The 19,693-nt window shown below is 38.2% G+C and overlaps 2 protein-coding genes across 4 annotated transcripts in view; one reads left to right on the forward strand and one right to left on the reverse strand.

The window, feature by feature from the left end:
• Positions 1-17,184, reverse strand: part of LOC110677827 (glycine-rich cell wall structural protein 1.8-like) — a 123,488-nt gene extending 106,304 nt beyond the window's left edge. The window contains exon 1 of the mRNA XM_021849405.1: positions 16,839-17,184. The gene's annotated coding sequence lies outside the window, so the exon portion shown is untranslated. The remainder of the gene's footprint in view (positions 1-16,838) is intronic.
• LOC5572135 overlaps positions 1-19,693 on the forward strand; it is a 457,258-nt gene that overhangs the window by 195,769 nt on the left and 241,796 nt on the right. The window lies entirely within an intron of this gene.

The following is a 19,693-nucleotide window of genomic DNA, read 5'->3' on the forward strand; positions in this document are numbered from 1 at the left end:
ATAAATTCTATGGTAATCTTACCGGAATCTCAAAACTCTTATTGAAATCTCAAATTTTCTACGAAAATCTCAAAATTACAGCATCCGAATTTTCACGTTTTCGTAACGAATTGACTAAATTAGAATGAAATTTAACCGATTACAAAAATGTCTGCCATACATCATGGCTGGCTATTCTCTTTCGAAATATCAAAGCTGACTTTATTGTCCATGATATTTACTCACATTTCAATTATTCCATTCAATTCAACAATCTCAACAAGTGACTGATGCTGTACGGTAAAAAAAGTCCATTCAGAATGCAGAGTAAAATCATTAAATTCATGCATATTAAGGGGATGCCAAGTTTGTCACTTATTCACACGACAAATCATGTGCAAATATTAATATTACTACATTCTCGCTATACATCGTGTAATCGATAGGTTATGTAACTTAACACAATTTGAAGTGTAAATTTGCGATAACCATTCCCTTTATGTGCATGTGAATTTTTTGATGATTTGTTAACAAGGATTTTTCTGAGAATTTTGAAATTTTAGCTAGAAATCTGTATCCTATGAAGGAATATTGAGATTGCAGCGATTGTGAAATTATAAAGTTCCTAACATTTTCAAGATTCCAGTACTGAGAATTTGTTGGAATAGCGGTAGAATTTTGAGCTTCCTCTGTGAATTAAGAAAAAACAGCTTGTTGAACTCCGATGATGGATATGGGATTCTTAGTATTTCTGTGGTATACTCGTTATTACGGTAGGTTTCCTGGTAGTATCCCTGGAATTCGTAAACTGTGAACCGTTACACCGATTCGTTTAACTTTTAGTTAAAATTTGACAGTTGGAAAGTTATTTCTCCTCCGGTTAAAAATGGCCCTGCTCTGGAGCATGGTTCAACTTGACAATTCAAAAGCTACAGGGTGTCCGCAAATTATCCGTACAAACTTTGAAGACATGTCTCTATACAGTATATCATAATAAATTAAATATTCTTGTGTGAAAATCGTCTCCGAAAAAAATAAATTGAACTTTCTCAGTAACAAGCAATCAATTCGAAATTATTTAAAGTTGTATTTTGTGTTAGCATATAGATGTATTATAAAAGGTACATGGACATTGATTTTTCATTGGTTTCATTGTGAGATCATCTTTCGAATGTTTTGCTGTTCGGATAATTTGCGGTAATTTGAGAATAACTATCCAACTTTGTTCTGAAATACTACTCGACTGTCAAAACTCAAATGGGTCGACCGCGAAGTTTATTTTAACCATTTGAGGGGAAAATAACTATCGAACTGTCAAATGTTAAATAAAAGGTAAACAAATTGGTGAAACGGTTCAAAGCCTTAGAAATAAAAATAAATTGTCACAATAGTGGTTGAATTAAGGATTTTCTTTTACATTTTTACATTCAGACATTCAAAGGTTTATACTATAATTGAAGAAGTCCTCTGAAATCCCAACGGACCTGGAAATCTTAGAGATCTAAAATTTACAAGAATTCCAAAGATTCGGACCAGAGTTTATAGGAATCTCACTGAATTCTCAAATACCGGATTTACACTATTTTTATAAAGAATGCCAAAATGGCTTCCAGAATCCCAAAATTGTTATAACAAATCTAGAATGCCTATCGGAAACCCATAATTACTATAGGGATTCCAGAATTCCAAAGTAAATAGGAGAATCTGGGATGTCAGAATTCTTACATAAAATTAAGAATTGCTGTTATGAAAATGGGCAAGATTTCGAATGAAGTGTGCGACAAAAGTTTGCTGGCTGAAACACAAAAGATCGAAACTTCTATGACAGGCATACTTTATAATAGCCGTAAACTTATGCAGAAAAATACGCACACAATATTCATCAAAAAATTTCCCAAAACAAGGTTTATTGAAATTTACTCAAAAATGGTAGTTTTTCACAAAGTAAAGTAAAAACGTGAAATGTTGGTGTTTTTTTTCGCACAATAGGGTAACGACTGTTTATTTCGTTCTTAAGGCGATCGTCTAATGGGTTTGAGCGATTTGAAATTTGTATGGGAGCGAAGGCGTTATGCTGACTTTAGACCATTGGGCTGCTTAAACCTGGCCGAATTGGGTCATATAAAACCTTTCACGCTACGAGGGATCATGTTTCCTTCAAATCGTGGAAAAAAGTTTTCCCGAATTTTCCCTCGTTTTTCCAGCTTACTTCGGCGAAATAAGCAAAGTCGGGAAAATGTTTCCACCAATTAGGTATTTGCGTGATTTTCAGGAAATTTAAAGCGGTGACATATACTTTTTTCAACTCAGAATGGTGTAAATGATCTCAAACATTGTCACTGAGGTATTTTCCGGAAAATTAATTCTCGATTTTCCCGGAAAATTTGATACTTCCGTACCGTGGAAATGCGCCTAAATATTGAACGACTGGGCTGGGTAAAAAATTTGCAAAATATTTTCAATTACTAAATAAAGGGTAACAAACTGGATTCAGGTGATAAATTGAAAATATGAACGTTTTTCCCAAGGGTTTTCCCCAATTTTCCACAAACTGGTTCAAAAAATTGAACGCGTAACGCCTGCGTACATGGATCAGTGTATTGAAATGAATGATTTTTTCACCCTCCTATTTGAAGCTAATAAACGAAAAATATACTCATATTTTTGTATATCCCGCATCCTTATATTCCCCTGCAAGTCATAGGCATAGTCGGGGGCCCTAATTTGAGCATTTTTACACCGAAATTTTGAAAATTTTGGCGTGACCCCACTTAGCAGCGACATGTTTTTCCAACCAGCTGCCGTGCGGATAGAGAAACGTCAATTGAGAAGTAACGCTGCCACACACGCCTGAAATGGGCAGGGCTGGATCATGTAGAATGCAGGATGCTATCGTCAGATTGTCACTAAACCAGAAAGCGCACAACATTATCGCGACGCGGCTCGACTCGTCGCAATATAGAATCATGTTTGAAACATTACGCATCTATCAGATAATCTTTGAATGTAGCGCGCTGTTGTTAGTCGCGGTGCAAGGGACTGATAACATTATATTTTCATATGAAATGCCTGTATTGTTTATGTAACATTGAATAGTCCAATTTACGAGTCGTTTTGGATCTGATGATCGCTCATTTTATGAATGAAAATTTGACTAGAAACAGTCGCGTATCGCGTGAAAGTAACAACATTATCAGCAATGTTGAAGTTTTGTCAAATGGATTATCAATCATTGATTGAAATGCATGATATAAGCTTTGTTCAATACAATAATGTTTTATTTGCTTGCATGATGCTGAGTAAACAAACAAATCACTGTTATTCCAAAAGCAATATGCAGCTATGTGTCGACAACTATCAGAGAACCACGTTTATTTATCGTTTTGTTCATATATGGTCTGCGAAAGCAGCTACAAATTATTCCAAATATCTTTTATCAGATTTTTTTGGACAAAAAATGTTATAAAAATTTGTTTTCCAAAATCTTAAATATTCTAGAAGTAAGTTTCTTTAGGAAAGTAAGTTTCTAGGTAATAATCTGAGAAATGAGTACAACATATTACGAAATTTGTTCGCTAGATTTATTTTTTGACCAGGAAAAATATTTTAAAAAAATCCGAAATTATTCAAATTTTAGGAGAAACATACTTCACCAAAGTTGCTTAGGAGGCCGTGGGCTAAGAAAATCGATACATATTATTCCGATATTCAATCTCAGAAGTCTTAGTCTGTTCCAACATTTAAAAATTGAATAATATTGTAGAATTATTTGCAAAGTTCATATTTTAAAACCCTAAATATTTTGCAGCAAAGATTCTTCCCAGGGCTTATGGGATTTCATCAATTTGGGGGTGTTGTTGAATATCTCGTATACGTAAAGACATAGCACAGTACTGTCTTCGGTGAAGTTTCAGCACTCAGTACGATTTACGTTTACGGGATGAGGATCATCCGTTCAATAGAGAACTTGTCCGGTAGGGGCGCTTTATCTGACTTGTCCTATATGAACCCTGAGAAAAAAGAATGCAAATTTTGTAACATATTATACATATCTCTAGAAACTGATGTTTTGGAAGGTTGGTGTCTTCGGAAGAGCTCATCAGTTATTCTGGCTAACACGTGGTGGTCATTTTGATAACGTCACCAGGTACCGCTAGTGACCATTGAATTTTTGTTTTGCGAATAGCTTAGTAGCCAGACAACTTAGATAGATGGCATCTTCGACAAAGTTGTTCAGTAGTACAAGGGCTAACATTATTTCAGCAAAGAGATTCGAGATTTTTCTACCAGGCGGCGCTAGTGAGCATGAAATTTTTGTTTTGTGGATAGGGCAGTCGCCTGACCACCTCGAAAATTGGCGTCTTTGGCAAAGTTGTTGAGTAGTACAAGGGCTAACATTATTTGGGCCAAGAGATTCTAGATTTTTCTACCAGGTGGCACTAGTGAGCATGAAATTTTTATTTTGCGGATAGCTCAGTAGCCTGACCACTTCGAAAGATGGCGTCTTCGGCAAAGTTGTTCAGTAGCACAAGGGCTAACATTATTGAGGCCAAGAGATTCGAAAATTTGCCAACAAGTGGCGCTAGTGACCATGACATTTTTGTTTTGCGGATAACTCAGTAGCTTGACCACTTAGATAAATGGCGTATTCGACAAAATTGTTCAGTAGCACAAGGGCTAACATTATTTGAGCCAAAAATTACAAGAATTTGCTTTCATGCGACGCTAGTGACCATGAAATTTTTATTTTGCGGATAGCTCAGCAGCCTGACCACTTCGAAAGATGGCGTCTTCGACAAAGTTGTTGAGTAGTACAAGGGCTAACATTATTTGAGCCCAGAGATTCGAGATTTTTCTACTAGGCGGCGCTAGCGAGCATGCAATTTTTATTTTGCGGATAGCTCAGTAGCCTGACCACTTCGAAAGATGGCGTCTTCGGCAAAGTTGTTCAGTAGCACAAGGGCTAACATTATTGAGGCCAAGAGATTCAAAAATTTGCCAACAAGTGGCGCTAGTGACCATGACATTTTTGTTTTGCGGATAACTCAGTAGCCTGACCACTTAGGCTGTCCGGTTAGAAATAAGCCTGCTCTGGAGCATGGTTAAACTAGACAGTTTGAAAGTTATTTTTTGCTCCCGTGAATTTGAGAATAACTAACCATCTGTCAAAATTGTTCTGAAATAACTACTCGACTGTCAAAGCTCAAATGGGTCGACTGCGATGTTTAATTTAACCATTTGAGGGAAAAATAACTATTGAAATGTCAAATTTTAACTAATAGTTAAACGAACTGGTGAAACGGTTCACAGCCTTAGATAAATGGCGTATTCGACAAAGTTGTTCAGTAGCACAAGGGCTAACATTATTTGAGCCAAGAGATTCGAGATTTTTCTATCAGGCGGCGCTAGTGAGCATTAAATTTTTGTTTTGCGGATAGCTCAGCAGCCTGACCACTTAGGAAGGTGGCGTCTTCGACAAAGTCGTTGAGTAGCACAAGGGCTAACATTATTTGAGCCAAGAGATTCCCGGGATTTTTTTTTCAGAGAATTCATCCATGAAATTATCTGGAAATTGCTCGTGGAGTTTCTAAGGCAATTTCCTCCAGGAATTCAAGGAATCCCCCAGGAATATCAAGAACTTCTTTTTTTAAGAATTCCTTCGGGAATTTCAATGATTTTTTCGGAGATATCCCCCAAGAACATCTCCGGTGATTTTCTCTAGAAATTATTCCGGGGCTTTCTTCCAAGAATTCCTCCGAAAATTGCTCCGTAGATTACCTCCAAAAATTCTTCCGGGATTTTGCTTCCTTTGAGAATTTATCCCAAGAATTCCAGCGGGGATTTCCTCAAGGAAATCCTTTGGAGATTTTGTCCAGAAATTCTTTCGGGGATTTCATTAAACAAATTCCTCGGGGGATTTCGTCCATGAATTCTCCCGAGGATTTTTTCAGAGAATTCATCTAGAAATATCTCTGGAAATTGCAGCTGGAATATTTCCGGGAATTTCCTGTTTGCATGCAGTTATTTGCTACGTGCTACTGCAGTGCGCTGTTGGCAATTTAATCAGCAAATTCTGATAAATTACCATAATGGATGTTTTTGAGAAAATTGATTACGCCTTAACCATTGGTTGGTTGGTCGTAATTTTTTATGGATGTTTACTTTTAAGAACAAGCGACACGTTGGGGTAGCAGTAATGAGCCGCCAGTTCCACCCTTGGTAGGAATAGACCAAACCGCACGCGCATGCACTGGTTGTCCATTTCGAATATGATCAACAAAAACAAACAAATGGTTAACTGAAAAGCAGAATTTATTAAACCTGAAGAATTTCTAGGGAACTCTGATGGTGTACACGGATGAACTGCAAAGGAATTGCCGGATGAATCTCGACAGAATTCGCGGCGGAGCTGGAAAAAAAAAATCCGGCAAAGCTCCGAAAGAATTCCCGGAAGAGCTCCGATGGTATTCTCGGTGAAGCTTTTCTTCAGGAATTTTAAAGGGAATTTTCAACAGCAATTCCTTCGGGGATTTTATCAAGAAATTCTTCCGGATATTTACTCTAGATGCATCTCCAAAGATTTCATCAATTAATACTTCAAAGGATTCAATTAACAAATTCATTTGTGGATTTTCTCCAGAAATTCTATAGGGGATTTCTCAGAGAATTCAAAAAGGAATTTCTCTGAGAAGCTTTTTGAAGAATGCACCAGGAATTTCTCCAGAGATTTCCTCCAAGAAGTCCTCTGGGGATTTCAAAAATTCATTCAGGGATATCGCCCAACATTTATTCCGAGGATTTTCTCCAGGAATTTCTTTCAGGCATGCATCTGGGGATTTACTGCAGAAATACCCCAGGGGATTTGCTGCAGGAATTTCTCCGGGGATTACCCAGAAAATCCCTTCGGGTATGTATTTCCTTTAGAAATTTCTTCGTGGATTTCGTCCAGATATTCCTCCGGAGATTTTTCCCAGAGCTCCTCCGGGTATTTCGTAAAGAAATTTATTGAGTAGTTCCTTCGAAGATTTTCTCCAGAAATACTTTCGAAGACTTTTTCAGAGAATTTATCAAAATATTTTTTTCAGGAATATCTCTGGGGATTTGCACCAGGAATTTTTCCAGAGATTTCCTACACGAATTCCTCAGAGGATTTTCGATAACAATTCCTCTGGGGATTTGGTCCAGGAGTTTCTCTGGGGATTTCATCCAGAAATTCCCCTTAAGATTTTCTCCAGAAATTCTTTCGGGAATTTTTTCAGGGATTTTTTCCGGAGACATCCTTCAGAAATATATCTAGGGATTTTAACCAGGAATTCCTCCGGGGATTTTTGCAGGAATTTCTCCTAGAATTTCTGCAGGAATTCATCCGGAGGTTTTAAGGATTCCTCCGGCGATATCCTTAAAAACTCTCCAGAAATTTCTCAGGGGATTTTCAATAGCTATTACTCTGGAGATTTTGTCCAGAAATTCTCCCACGGATTTTGTCTAGGAATTCTTCTGGGGATTTCGTCCAGAAATTTCACCAAGAATTTCGTCCAGAAACTTCTCTGGCGATCTACTCCAGGTATTCCTCCGTAGATTTTCTCCAGAAATTTCTCCGGAGGTTTTTTTCTCCCGGTATTTCCCTCATGAACTCCTCCGGGATGTTTTTCAGGAATTTTCAAGGGGATTTCCAACAGCAATTCCTCTGAGGATTTCCATTAGAAATACTACTGGGGTATTCGTCCACCAATTTCTCCGGGAATATCATCCAGGAATTTCTCCGAGTATATCCTGCAGAAACTCCTCTGGCGATTTGCTCCAAAAAATCCTCCGATTATTTTTCAAAGAATTCTTCCAGGGATTTTGCCCAAGAACTCTTCCGGCGATTTTCTTCAGAAATCCCTCAAGTTCTCCAATAGCAATTCCTCCAGAGATTTGAATTTCTGGCATCCGGGGATTTCCTCAAGGAATTCCTCCGATAATGTTGCCTAGAAATTCCTCCGGATATTTGTTCATAGAATTCTTTTGAAGATTTCCCCCAAGAATTCTACCGGGGATTAACTCCTGAAATTTCTCCGCGAATTTCAAGTAGCAATTCCTCCTGGGATTTCCTCCAAGACCCCCACGGGAATTTTCTCCAGGAATTCCCCAGGGGATTTCTAATAGTAATTCCTACAGAAATTCTTCCGGACTTTCCACTAGGAATTGTTCCGGGAATTTCCTTCAGAAGTACCTCCGGAGATTGGTCCAGGAATTCCTCCGTGGGTTTCCTACATAAACCTCTCTGGCGCTTTGCTCCACGAATTTCTCCGGGGATTTTCTACACAAATTCCTCAGAGGATTCCATTCATACATTCTTCCGCGGATTTCGTCCAGGATTTCTCTGTAGTAGTTCATTTATTTATCTTAAGATAGTTTACAAAATTTCATAGTGTTACAAATAGAAATAATAACAAATCATAAAATGACAACTTAATCTATACTTATTTTAATCCACTCAGAACTCAGAAGGATTGTTTTAGAAAATTCGTCTAGAAATTTCTCCGGAAATAGCACTTGGAATTGCTCCGGGAGAAGAACTTCTTTTTCCAAGAATTCCCCCGGAGATATCAATGATTCTTTCGTTGATATCTCCCAAGAGCTTCCCCTGGGGATTTTCTGCAGAAATTATTCCGGAGCTTTCCACCAGGAATTTCTCCAAAAATTGCCAAAGATTACCTCCAAAAAATCTTCCGGGGAATCGCTACCTTAACAATTTCCCCTAAGAATTCCTGCGGGGATTTCGTCCAGGAATTCCTATTGGGACTTTGTCCAGAAATTCTTTCTGGGATTTTCTCCAGGGATTTCATTCAAAAATTCCTCTTGGTATTTCGTCCAGGAATTTTCTCGGGGAGCGAATTCATCCAGGAGTTTTTCTGAAAATTGCACCTGGAATTTCACCAGGAATTTTCTCCAGAAATTCCTTAAAAAATTGCTCCGTAGATTACCTCTAGAAATTCTTACGAGGATTTGCTCCCTTTGCTTCGAATGTTCTTATTAGTTTCTCCAGGAATTTCTCCGGCGTTCGTCAAGAAATTACCCCGAAGTTCCTCCAGAAACACATCCGGTTTTTCAAGCAACGTCTCCTGAGTTCCTCCAGGAATTGCTTTGTTTTTCCTCCAGGATTTCCTTTGGATATTTTCTAGGATTTTGTCCAGAGTTCCTTCAGGAATTCTTTTAGAGTTTCTCCTGGAATTCCTTCGAAACTTCTCCAGTAATTCTTGTAGCAATTCTTTTGGATTCTATCCAGCATATCCTCCGAAGTTCCTTCAAAGCTTCAGGAGGAACTTCGGATAAATTGCTGCAGAAACTACGTAAGAATTGCTGGAGGGCCTACAGAGGAATTCTGGACAAAATTCCAGTTAATCTCCAAAAATAAATCAAGGAGGAATTATGGAATAATTAATTGGAACTCCGGGGTAATTGCTTGACGAAATCTAGAGAAATTCCTGGAGAAATTAAGGAAGAAATTCGAAGTAATTCCTGGTAGATCTCCAAAAGAATTCTCGGATAAATTCTTGGAGAATATCTCCGGAGGAATATCGGGAGCAAATCGTTGAAGAAAACCCTTGGCCCCAGCGGAAATCCTTGTGAAAACCTCAAGAGGAACCCTGGGGAGAAATCCCCGGATTAAGTCATAGAGAAATCCAATGAATGAATCCCCAGAGAAAATCCTGGACGAAATTCCCGGAAGAATGTATGAATGAAATCCCCTGAGGAATTCGTGTAGTAAATCCCCGGAGAAATTCGTGGAGCAAAGCGCCAGAGAGGTTTATGTAGGAAACCCACCGAGGAATTCCTGGACCAATCTCCGGAGGTGCTTCTGAAGGAAATTCCCGGAACAATTCCTAGTGCAAAGTCCGGAAGAATTTCTGTACGAAATCCCCGGATGAATTACTATTAGAAATCCCCTGGGAATTTCCTGGAGAAAATTCCCGTGGGTGTCTTGGGGAGGAATCCTTGTAATACCCGGAGGAAATCCCAGGAGGAATTGCTACTTGAAATTCTCGGAGAAATTTCAGGTGTTAATCCCCGGTAGAATTCTTGGGGGAAATCCCCAAAGGAATTCTATGAACAAATATCCGGAGGAATTTCTAGACAACATTAACGGAGGAATTCCTTGAGGAAAAATTGGAGGAGAAATTCTGGAGCAAATCTCCGGAGAAACTGCTATTGGAGAACTTGAGGGATTTCTAAAGAAAATCCCCGGAAGAGTTCTTGGGGAAAATCCCCGGAAGAATTCTTTGAAAAATAATCGGAGGATTTTTTGGAGCAAATCGCCAGTGGAGTTTCTGCAGGATATACTCGGAGGAATTCCTGGATGATATTCCCGGAGAAATTGGTGGACGAAAACCCCAGGAGTATTTCTAATGGAAATCCTCGGAGGAATTGCTGTTGGAAATCCCCTTGAAAATTCCTGAAAAACATCCCGGAGGAGTTCATGAGGGAAATCCCAAGAGAAATCTTGAAGAGAAAACCTCCGGAGAAATTTCTGGAGAAAATCTACGGAGGAATGCCTGGAGCAGATCGCCAGAGGAGTTTCTGGACGAAATTCCTGGTGAAATTTCTGGACGAAATCCCCAGAAGAATTCCTGGAGGAAATCCCAGGAGGAGTTGCGGGAGAAAATTCTCAGTGTTGCTTCTTGAGAAAATTCCCGAAACAATTCCTGGAGGAAATCATCGGGAGAATTGCTGGACAAAATCTCCGGAGAAATAGCTATTGAAAATCCCCTGAGAAATTTCTGGAGAAAATTCCCGGAGGAGTTTTTAAGGATATCGCCGGAGGAATCCTTTAAACTCCCGGATGAATTCCTGCAGAAATTCTAGGAGAAATTAATGCAAAAATCCCCGGAGGAATTCCTGGTTCAAATCCCTAGATATATTCCTGAAGGATGTCTCCGGAAAAATTCCCTGAAAAAATCCCCGAAAGAATTTCTGGAGAAAATCCTCAGGTGAATTTTTCAATGAATTTCTGGATGAAATCCCCAGAGAAACTCCTGGACCAAATCCCCAGAGGAATTATTATCGGAAATCCTCTGAGGAATTCGTTCAGGAAATCTTTGGAAAAATTCCTGGTGCAAATCCCCAGAGATATTCCTGAAAGAAATATTTTGATAAATTCTCTGAAAAAGTCTTCGAAAGTATTTCTGGAGAAAATCCCCGAAGGAACTTCTTAATAAATTTCTTTCCAAAATCCTCGGAGGAGCTCTGGGAAAAATCGCCGGAGGAATTTCTGGACCACGAAGAAATTTCTAAAGGAAATACATACCCGAAGGGATTTTCTGGGTAATCCCCGGAGAAATTCCTGCAGCAAATCCCCTGGGGTATTTCTGAAGTAAATCCCCGGATGAATGCCTGAAAGAAATTCCTGGAGAAAATCCTCGGAATAAATGTTGGGCGATATCCCTGGAGGAATTTTTGAAATCCTCAGAGGACTTCCTGGAGGAAATCTCTGGAGAAATTCCAGGTGCACTATTCAAAAAGCTTCTCGGAGAAATTCCTTTTTGAATTCTCTGAGAAATCCCCTATAGAATTTCTGGAGAAAATCCACAAATGAATTTGTTAATTGAATCTTTGGAAGTATTAATTGATAAAATCTTTGGAGATGCGTCTAGAGTAAATATCCGGAAGAATTTCTTGATAAAATCCCCGAAGAATACCATCGGAGCTCTTCCGGGAATTCTTTCGGAGCTCGGCCGGAATTTTTTCAAAGCTCTGCCGCGAATTCTGTTGTGATTTATCCGGGAATTCCATTGCAGTTCATCCATGTACTCCATCAGAGTTCCTTAGGAATTCTTCAGGTTTAATAAATTCTGCTTTTCAGTTAACCATTTGTTTGTTTTTGTTGATCATATTCGAAATTGATCGAAAAAGTACAACAACCAGTGCATGCGCGTGCGGTTTGGTCTATCTCTACTGGTTTATTTATTTCTGACAGGTCAATTTTTGGTATAAATTTGGACCGAAAAATGGACCACCTGTGAAGTTGCCCTTAGCCCTGGGAAAAATCTTTGCTGCAAAATATTGAGGGTTTTAAAATATTAACTTTGGAAATAATTCTACAATATTATTCAATTTTTAATTTCAATAAATAATTGGAACAGGCTAAGATTCCTACAATTGAATATCGGAATAATATGTATCTATTTTCTTAGCCAACGACCTCCTAAGCAACTCAGATCATTACTTAGAAAGTTACTTTCCTAAAGAAACTTTCTTCTAGAATATTTATGATTTTAGAATGAAAATTTTTACAATATTTTTTGTCAAAAAAAAATCTGATAAAAGATATTTGCAATAATTTGTAGCTGTTTTCGCAGACCATATATGAACAAAACGATAGATAAACGTGGTTCTCTGATATTTGTCCACACATAGCTGCATATCGCTTTTGGAATAACAGAATTTTTTTTTGTTTACTCAGGGGGATATCAACGGAAGAATCAATAATAACCCCGAAGAAATTCTTAGAAAGAAGAAGTTCTTGATATCCCCGGGGGAATCCTTGAAGATCCCGGAGGAATTCCTGGAGGAAACTCCCGGAGATATTACAGCTGCAATTTCCAGAGAAATTCCTAGATGAAGAGTTTTTGGAGGTAATCTACGGAGCAATTTTCGGAGGAATTCTTGGAAGAAAGCCCCGGAATAATTTCTAGAGAAAATCACCGGAGATGTTCTTGGGGGATATCTCCGAAAAAATCATTGAAATTCCCGAAGGAATTCTTAGAAAAAAAAAAGAAGTTCTTGATATCCCCGGGGGAATCCTTGAATTCCTGAAAGAAATTGCCTAAGATACTCCACGAGCAATTTTCAGATAAATGCATGGATGAATTCTCTGAAAAAAAATCCCGGGAATCTCTTGGCTCAAATAATGGTAGCCCTTGTTCTACTCAACGACTTTGTCGAAGACGCCATCTTCCTAAGTGGTCAGGCTGCTGAGCTATCCGCAAAACACAAATTTCATGGTCACTAGCGCCGCCTGGAAGAAAAATCTCGAATCTCTTGGCTCAAATAATGTTAGCCCTTGTGCTACTGAACAACTTTGTCGAATACGCCATCTCTCTAAGTGGTCAGGCTACTAAGTTATCCGCAAAACAAAAATGTCATGGTCACTAGCGCCACTTGTAGGCAAATTTTCGAATCCCTTGGCCTCAATAATGTTAGCCCTTGTACTACTCAACAACTTTGTCGACGACGCCATCTTTCGAAGTGGTCAGGCTGCTGAGCTATCCGCAAAATAAAAATTTCATGGTCACTAGCGCCGCATGTTGGCAGATTCTTGTAATTTTTGGCTCAAATAATGATAGGCCTTGTACTACTGAACAACTTTGCCGAAGACGCCATCTTTCTAAGGGGTCAGGCTACTGAGTTATTCGCAAAATGAAAATTTCAAGGTCACTAGCGCCACTTGTTAGGGGGTCTTCCTTAGCCTTAGTGGAGTGGTTAAAGTCCGCGGCTGCAAAGCGAAGCCATGCTGAAGGTGTCTGGGTTCAATTCTCGGTCGGTCCAGGATCTTTTCGTAATGGAAATTTCCTTGAATTCCCTGGGCATAAAGTATAATCGTACCTGCCACATGATATACGAATGCGAAAATGGCAACTTTGGCAAAGAAAGCTCTCAGTTAATATCTGTGGAAGTGCTCATAAGAACACCAAGCTGAGAAGCAGGCTCTGTCCCGGTGAGGACGTAATGCCAAAAAGAAGAAGAAGAAGAAGCGCCACTTGTTGGCAAATTTTCGAATCTCTTGGCCTCAATAATGTTAGCCCTTGAACTACTCAACAACTTTGCCAAAGACGCCATCTTTCGAAGTGGTCAAGCTGCTTAGCTATCCACAAAAAAAAATTCATGATCACTAGCGCCGCATGGTGGCAAATTCTTGTAATTTTTGGCTCAAATAATGTAAGCCCTTGTACTACTGAACAACTTTGCCGAAGACGCCATCTTTCTAAGTGGTCAGGCTGCTGAGGTATCCGCAAAAGAAAAATTGCATGCTCACTAGCGCCGCCTGGTAGAAAAATCTCGAATCTCTTGACTCAAATAATGTTAGCTCTTGTGCTACTCAACAACTTTGTCAAAGACGCCATTTATCTAAGTGGTCTGACTACTAAGCTGTTCGCAAAACAAAAATTCAATGGTCACTAGCGGTACCTGGTGACGTAATAGCGTATCAAATTCACCACGTGTTAGCCAGAATAACTGATCAGCTCTTCCGAGGACACCAACCTTCCAAAACATCAGGATCTAGAGATATTTATAATATGTTACAAAGTTTGCATTTTTCTTCAAGTTCTCTATTAAACGGATGATCCTCATCCCGTAAACGTAAATCGTACTGAGTGCTGAAACTTCACCGAAGACAGTACTGTGCTATTTCTTTACGTATACGAGATATTCAACAACACCCCCAAATTGATGAAATCCCATAAGCCCTGAGAAGAATTTTTGCTGCAAAATATTTAAGGTTTTAATATATAAACTTTGCAAATAACTCTACAATATCATTCAATTTTCTAATATTGGAATCTTAGAGTCTTAGTAAGATTGAATATCGGAATAATATGTATCTATTTTCATAGCCAACGACCTCCTAAGCAACTCAGATCATTACCTAGAAAGGAAAGTAACCTAAATAAACTTTCTTCTAGAATATTTAAGATTTTGGAATACAAATTTTTATATCATATTTTGTCAAAAAAAATCTGATACTTTTATCAGATTCGTTATATTTGGAATAATTTGTAGCTGCTTTCGCAGACTATATATGAACAAAACGATAAATAAACGTGGTTCTCTGATAGTTGTCGACACATAGCTGCATATTGCTTTTGGAATAACAGTGATTTGTTTGTTTACTCAGCATCATGCAAGCAAACAAAATATTATTGTATTGAACAAAGCTTATATCATGCATTTCAATCAATGATTGATAATCCATTTGACAAAACTTCAACATTGCTGATAATGTTGTTACTTTCACGCGATACGCGACTGTTTCTAGTCAAATTTTCATTCATAAAATGAGCGATCATCAGATCCAAAACGACTCGTAAATTGGACTATTCAATGTTACATAAACAATACAGGCATTTCATATGAAAATATAATGTTATCAGTCCCTTGCACCGCGACTAACAACAGCGCGCTACATTCAAAGATTATCTGATAGATGCGTAATGTTTCAAACATGATTCTATATTGCGACGAGTCGAGCCGCGTCGCGATAATGTTGTGCGCTTTCTGGTTTAGTGACAATCTGACGATAGCATCCTGCATTCTACATGATCCAGCCCTGCCCATTTCAGGCGTGTGTGGCAGCGTTACTTCTCAATTGACGTTTCTCTATCCGCACGGCAGCTGGTTGGAAAAACATGTCGCTGCTAAGTGGGGTCACGCCAAAATTTTCAAAATTTCGGTGTAAAAATGCTCAAATTAGGGCCCCCGACTATGCCTATGACTTGCAGGGGAATATAAGGATGCGGGATATACAAAAATATGAGTATATTTTTCGTTTATTAGCTTCAAATAGGAGGGTGAAAAAATCATTCATTTCAATACACTGATCCATGTACGCAGGCGTTACGCGTTCAATTTTTTGAACCAGTTTGTGGAAAATTGGGGAAAACCCTTGGGAAAAACGTTCATATTTTCAATTTATCACCTGAATCCAGTTTGTTACCCTTTATTTAGTAATTGAAAATATTTTGCAAATTTTTTACCCAGCCCAGTCGTTCAATATTTAGGCGCATTTCCACGGTACGGAAGTATCAAATTTTCCGGGAAAATCGAGAATTAATTTTCCGGAAAATACCTCAGTGACAATGTTTGAGATCATTTACACCATTCTGAGTTGAAAAAAGTATATGTCACCGCTTTAAATTTCCTGAAAATCACGCAAATACCTAATTGGTGGAAACATTTTCCCGACTTTGCTTATTTCGCCGAAGTAAGCTGGAAAAACGAGGGAAAATTCGGGAAAACTTTTTTCCACGATTTGAAGGAAACATGATCCCTCGTAGCGTGAAAGGTTTTATATGACCCAATTCGGCCAGGTTTAAGCAGCCCAATGGTCTAAAGTCAGCATAACGCCTTCGCTCCCATACAAATTTCAAATCGCTCAAACCCATTAGACGATCGCCTTAAACGCTAGCAGTTGGCGCCAGCAGACAACAACCTTTCGAACATTCAGTTTCTTTCACTGGCCGCCGAGCGACGACACTGTTGTTTGTATTCCACCCGCGCTACGCTGGATTCTCAAATTTCTCAAACTTTCAACACAAGCGCATGGAAGAATGGTAGTCGGAGAACTGTCAAAACGTATGGAAAATAATGAAAAACGTAAATTGCTTGTAATTAAGAAACTGGATCAAAAATGTAGTGATTAGAAATCAAGTGCAAAGTGAATACATAACTTTTTGAGTTTAGTTTATCTTCTGTGGTGATTTCTTTGCTTCATGATTTCGATTTTACTACCACTGAAAAAGACCCCCAATAATGGTACTGAAAAAAGGTTAGAATGTAAAACATTATGTAAACGGCGTTTTCCTGATGGGTATTTGAATTTCAAGCTTATTTAATCCTTTCAAACGTTCTTTCTTCTATGACAGTCCTCAGTCATCGGAATACTTTTTGACTTTTCTCACTAAATGCTGCTACAATTCATTTTCCAAACTTATTCCGTTTTTTCCTTAGAACAGCTCAAGACAGTAAAAAATCTTCCCAATTGGACGAAAACGAAACAAACCGATTCCATAGAGATGATACTTTCACTCACAACTGAAGACTTGCACCAGAACTTCATTCAAACTTCTGCCACCTTCTTTGCCATTCATTTTACTCACTTTTTGCACGAAAAACTCCTCCAAATGCGATCCCGCAAAGTTTGTTCTATATTCTCTTCGTTGAAATATGTTTCAGCATCAAACAAAACATCAAAACTCACAACACAAGCAACACCGGGGTAACAAGAAACGCAGAATGGATGGAAAGAGATTTCAAACTCGCATTATAGCACTTCTGCCCTGGACGTTTGTCGCGCTCGAACTAAGTGCACCCGTAATAGCCTATGAAGCTCTTATACAACACAAATCTCATCTAAAAGTTTTCTAAGAATTCAAATCAACGACACCAAAGTTCTGTTCCTGACCGCACTGAAGTTGACACTGATTCTCTGTCTGTTGGCTTGGAGCTTGTCTGCATTTTGCGTTCCTTTTGTTGACCCACTGACTTCAAGATTTGGGGAGGTGGTGGCTGGACAGAAAAGGTAGATGGCGGAGCGGTGTGTGGTTAACCTCGCACTTTTGCGTACGGGTTGACAATAGCTCTGAGGAGAGTTCAGTTTCAGTTTCAGAGCTTCTGTTGCAACTGGTCAGCGGCTGATGGGAAGGGAAAGGGGCAGTTGAAAGCAACGGTGTTAAAACAGTGGACGACGACTGTTAATGATGCCGGAGAGATAATTATGGAAGCCAAGTTAACACCCAGCATGACTCGAGCAAATGAGTTCCTTTGTTCAAATTCACTTCACAAAATGTGGCCTTCATGGCGGAACTTTCGTTTTAATTTGGTCAGAAAATATGCATAAGCCTAAGGTCAGAAGATGTGTTAGCAGTTAGCACCATATCTATCGCAATCTTGTTAAAAGTAAACTGGAACCAAAATTTACAAAAAAGATCGAATCAGTTCATATGAACGATGTTTTGCCTTTAGGAATCCATTTATAAGAAAATCATCTTTGTTATTTATTACACTATTATTTTTCTTTTGCTTATATCAAGGTGTTCAGTGGTAGGCAACACTAGCATCCTTATTTAGTGAAACTGATAAAATTTCGATTGACATTTTGTTAACAACATATAACATATCATTTGCCCGAACTCGTGGACATTTTTTAATAAAATATTTTTAAGAAATAAACTTTATAAACTTCAATTCTGGTAACTTTTAGGATGTACTTTTCTTTAGCTCCTGATCTATGGTCAATTTTGTAAAAAATGCAAAGATTTGCCATACATGCCTTTTCGTTTCAAAATCATGACTCAAGACTCATCATGACTTGTCGAACCGGATTCAAATTATCTCAAAAATATGAAATTTTTGAAATGGAATCAGTTTCCCAGGACATTTTTCACTGTTTATGAAAACAAATAATGAAAACCCGATTAGCTATTCCAGCTTTCAAACAAAGTATATTTGAAAAGAGCGATCAATAAGATCCAATCCTAGAATATTTTTAATACGCTCATTTTTCGTTCCTAAAACATGATCAAATATTGCTAGGATGAACCATATATATACAAATTTTGAACCATATATTTACAAATTTATAAGTTCATAAACAAAATTTCTTAAGAACGAAACTACATAGAAACAAAGTTTTCTTCAATCAGAATGTAGGAATTTTTTTCCTGTTAGGTAACTACAAAATTGACAGTTAAATAAATGGGTAGACAATATGACAAATAGGTATTTACCAATTCAAGTTTAAAGCGTTGAAATGGCTTGAGAATCATAAGTTTACCAAAAACTAACAAAGAGCAGTGAGAAAGTGCAAGTGTTGTCTATCAGCTGTATATTCCTCTTTATTATTTTTGGAAAGTGAAAAAAGTTTTTCCGAAGCTGTTGAAATGGACAAAGTTCAATATTACGAATACAATTCTTTATGCTGTAACCCCTTCGGACTGGACGGCCACTAATCTGTAAGGACAAATCTACGATCGATCAGCCAAGGCCTCATCAGTAAGCTTCATTCGAATGGAGTTCGGTGGATTACGGAAAAGATGAAAATTTGCGTGAAGTGCTCCATTACCGGTGACCAGAAGGCTCTCGTAACGGATCTTCCAGAAGCAATGACGTTTGAGGAACAAGTTTCACCACTATCTTCGTTGGCGTCGCCAACGGAAACTCCTTCCTCGGGTGAGTCAGTTGGTTATATAAATAATGTACAAAAAATACAAGAGCTTGCTAAATTCTTGGAAATTTCTTTTCAAGTAAAATCTTCACGTTTTGATGCTTCTAGTAGTAACTATCGCAATGCTTTTATGGACGAAATGTTCAATCAAATTTTGAGTAAAATAAAGACTTGGTTTCCGCCTAATATTGTCGATGTTACAGAGGATTTTAGTTCCGTTTTATTAAATTTGAACTCAGCTGTTACAAAAGCCGAACCTGACAAGCAAATTGAACTTCTAAAATTACTTCCTAGGAATTGGTCATATGCCAAAGTTAAAGCTCATTTTGACGTGTCTCAACACGTTATAACTGAATCAAAAAAATACAATTTAGGGATTCAACCACTTTCAAAAGTAGGACGTCCCTCGCATGGATCAGATGTCCAAGACATAGTTTCAAATTTTTACCTAAGGGATGATATCAGTCGGCCATTTCCTGGCTTGAAAGATACCATATCTATTAAGTTACCCAATGGAGTGCGTTAAAATGTTCAAAAACGCCTTTTGCTTGACCCTTTGGATACTTTATATAAACAATTTTTGGAAACCTGTAAGAGTGAACAGAAATCTGTCTCATTCACATCGTTCTGGAAACTTAAACCAAAACAATGTGTTTATACAAAGGATTCATCGGCCATGAATGTTTGTGTTTGCATGATACATGAGAATATGAAATTCATGGTTGATGCATTGAAAAAAACTAATTGCTTTGAAGTTCATAATACAGAAAAAAAACTTAACACCTTTTT

The sequence above is a fragment of the Aedes aegypti genome, chromosome 3, assembly GCF_002204515.2.
Source record: "Aedes aegypti strain LVP_AGWG chromosome 3, AaegL5.0 Primary Assembly, whole genome shotgun sequence".
NCBI lineage: Eukaryota > Metazoa > Arthropoda > Insecta > Diptera > Culicidae > Aedes > Aedes aegypti.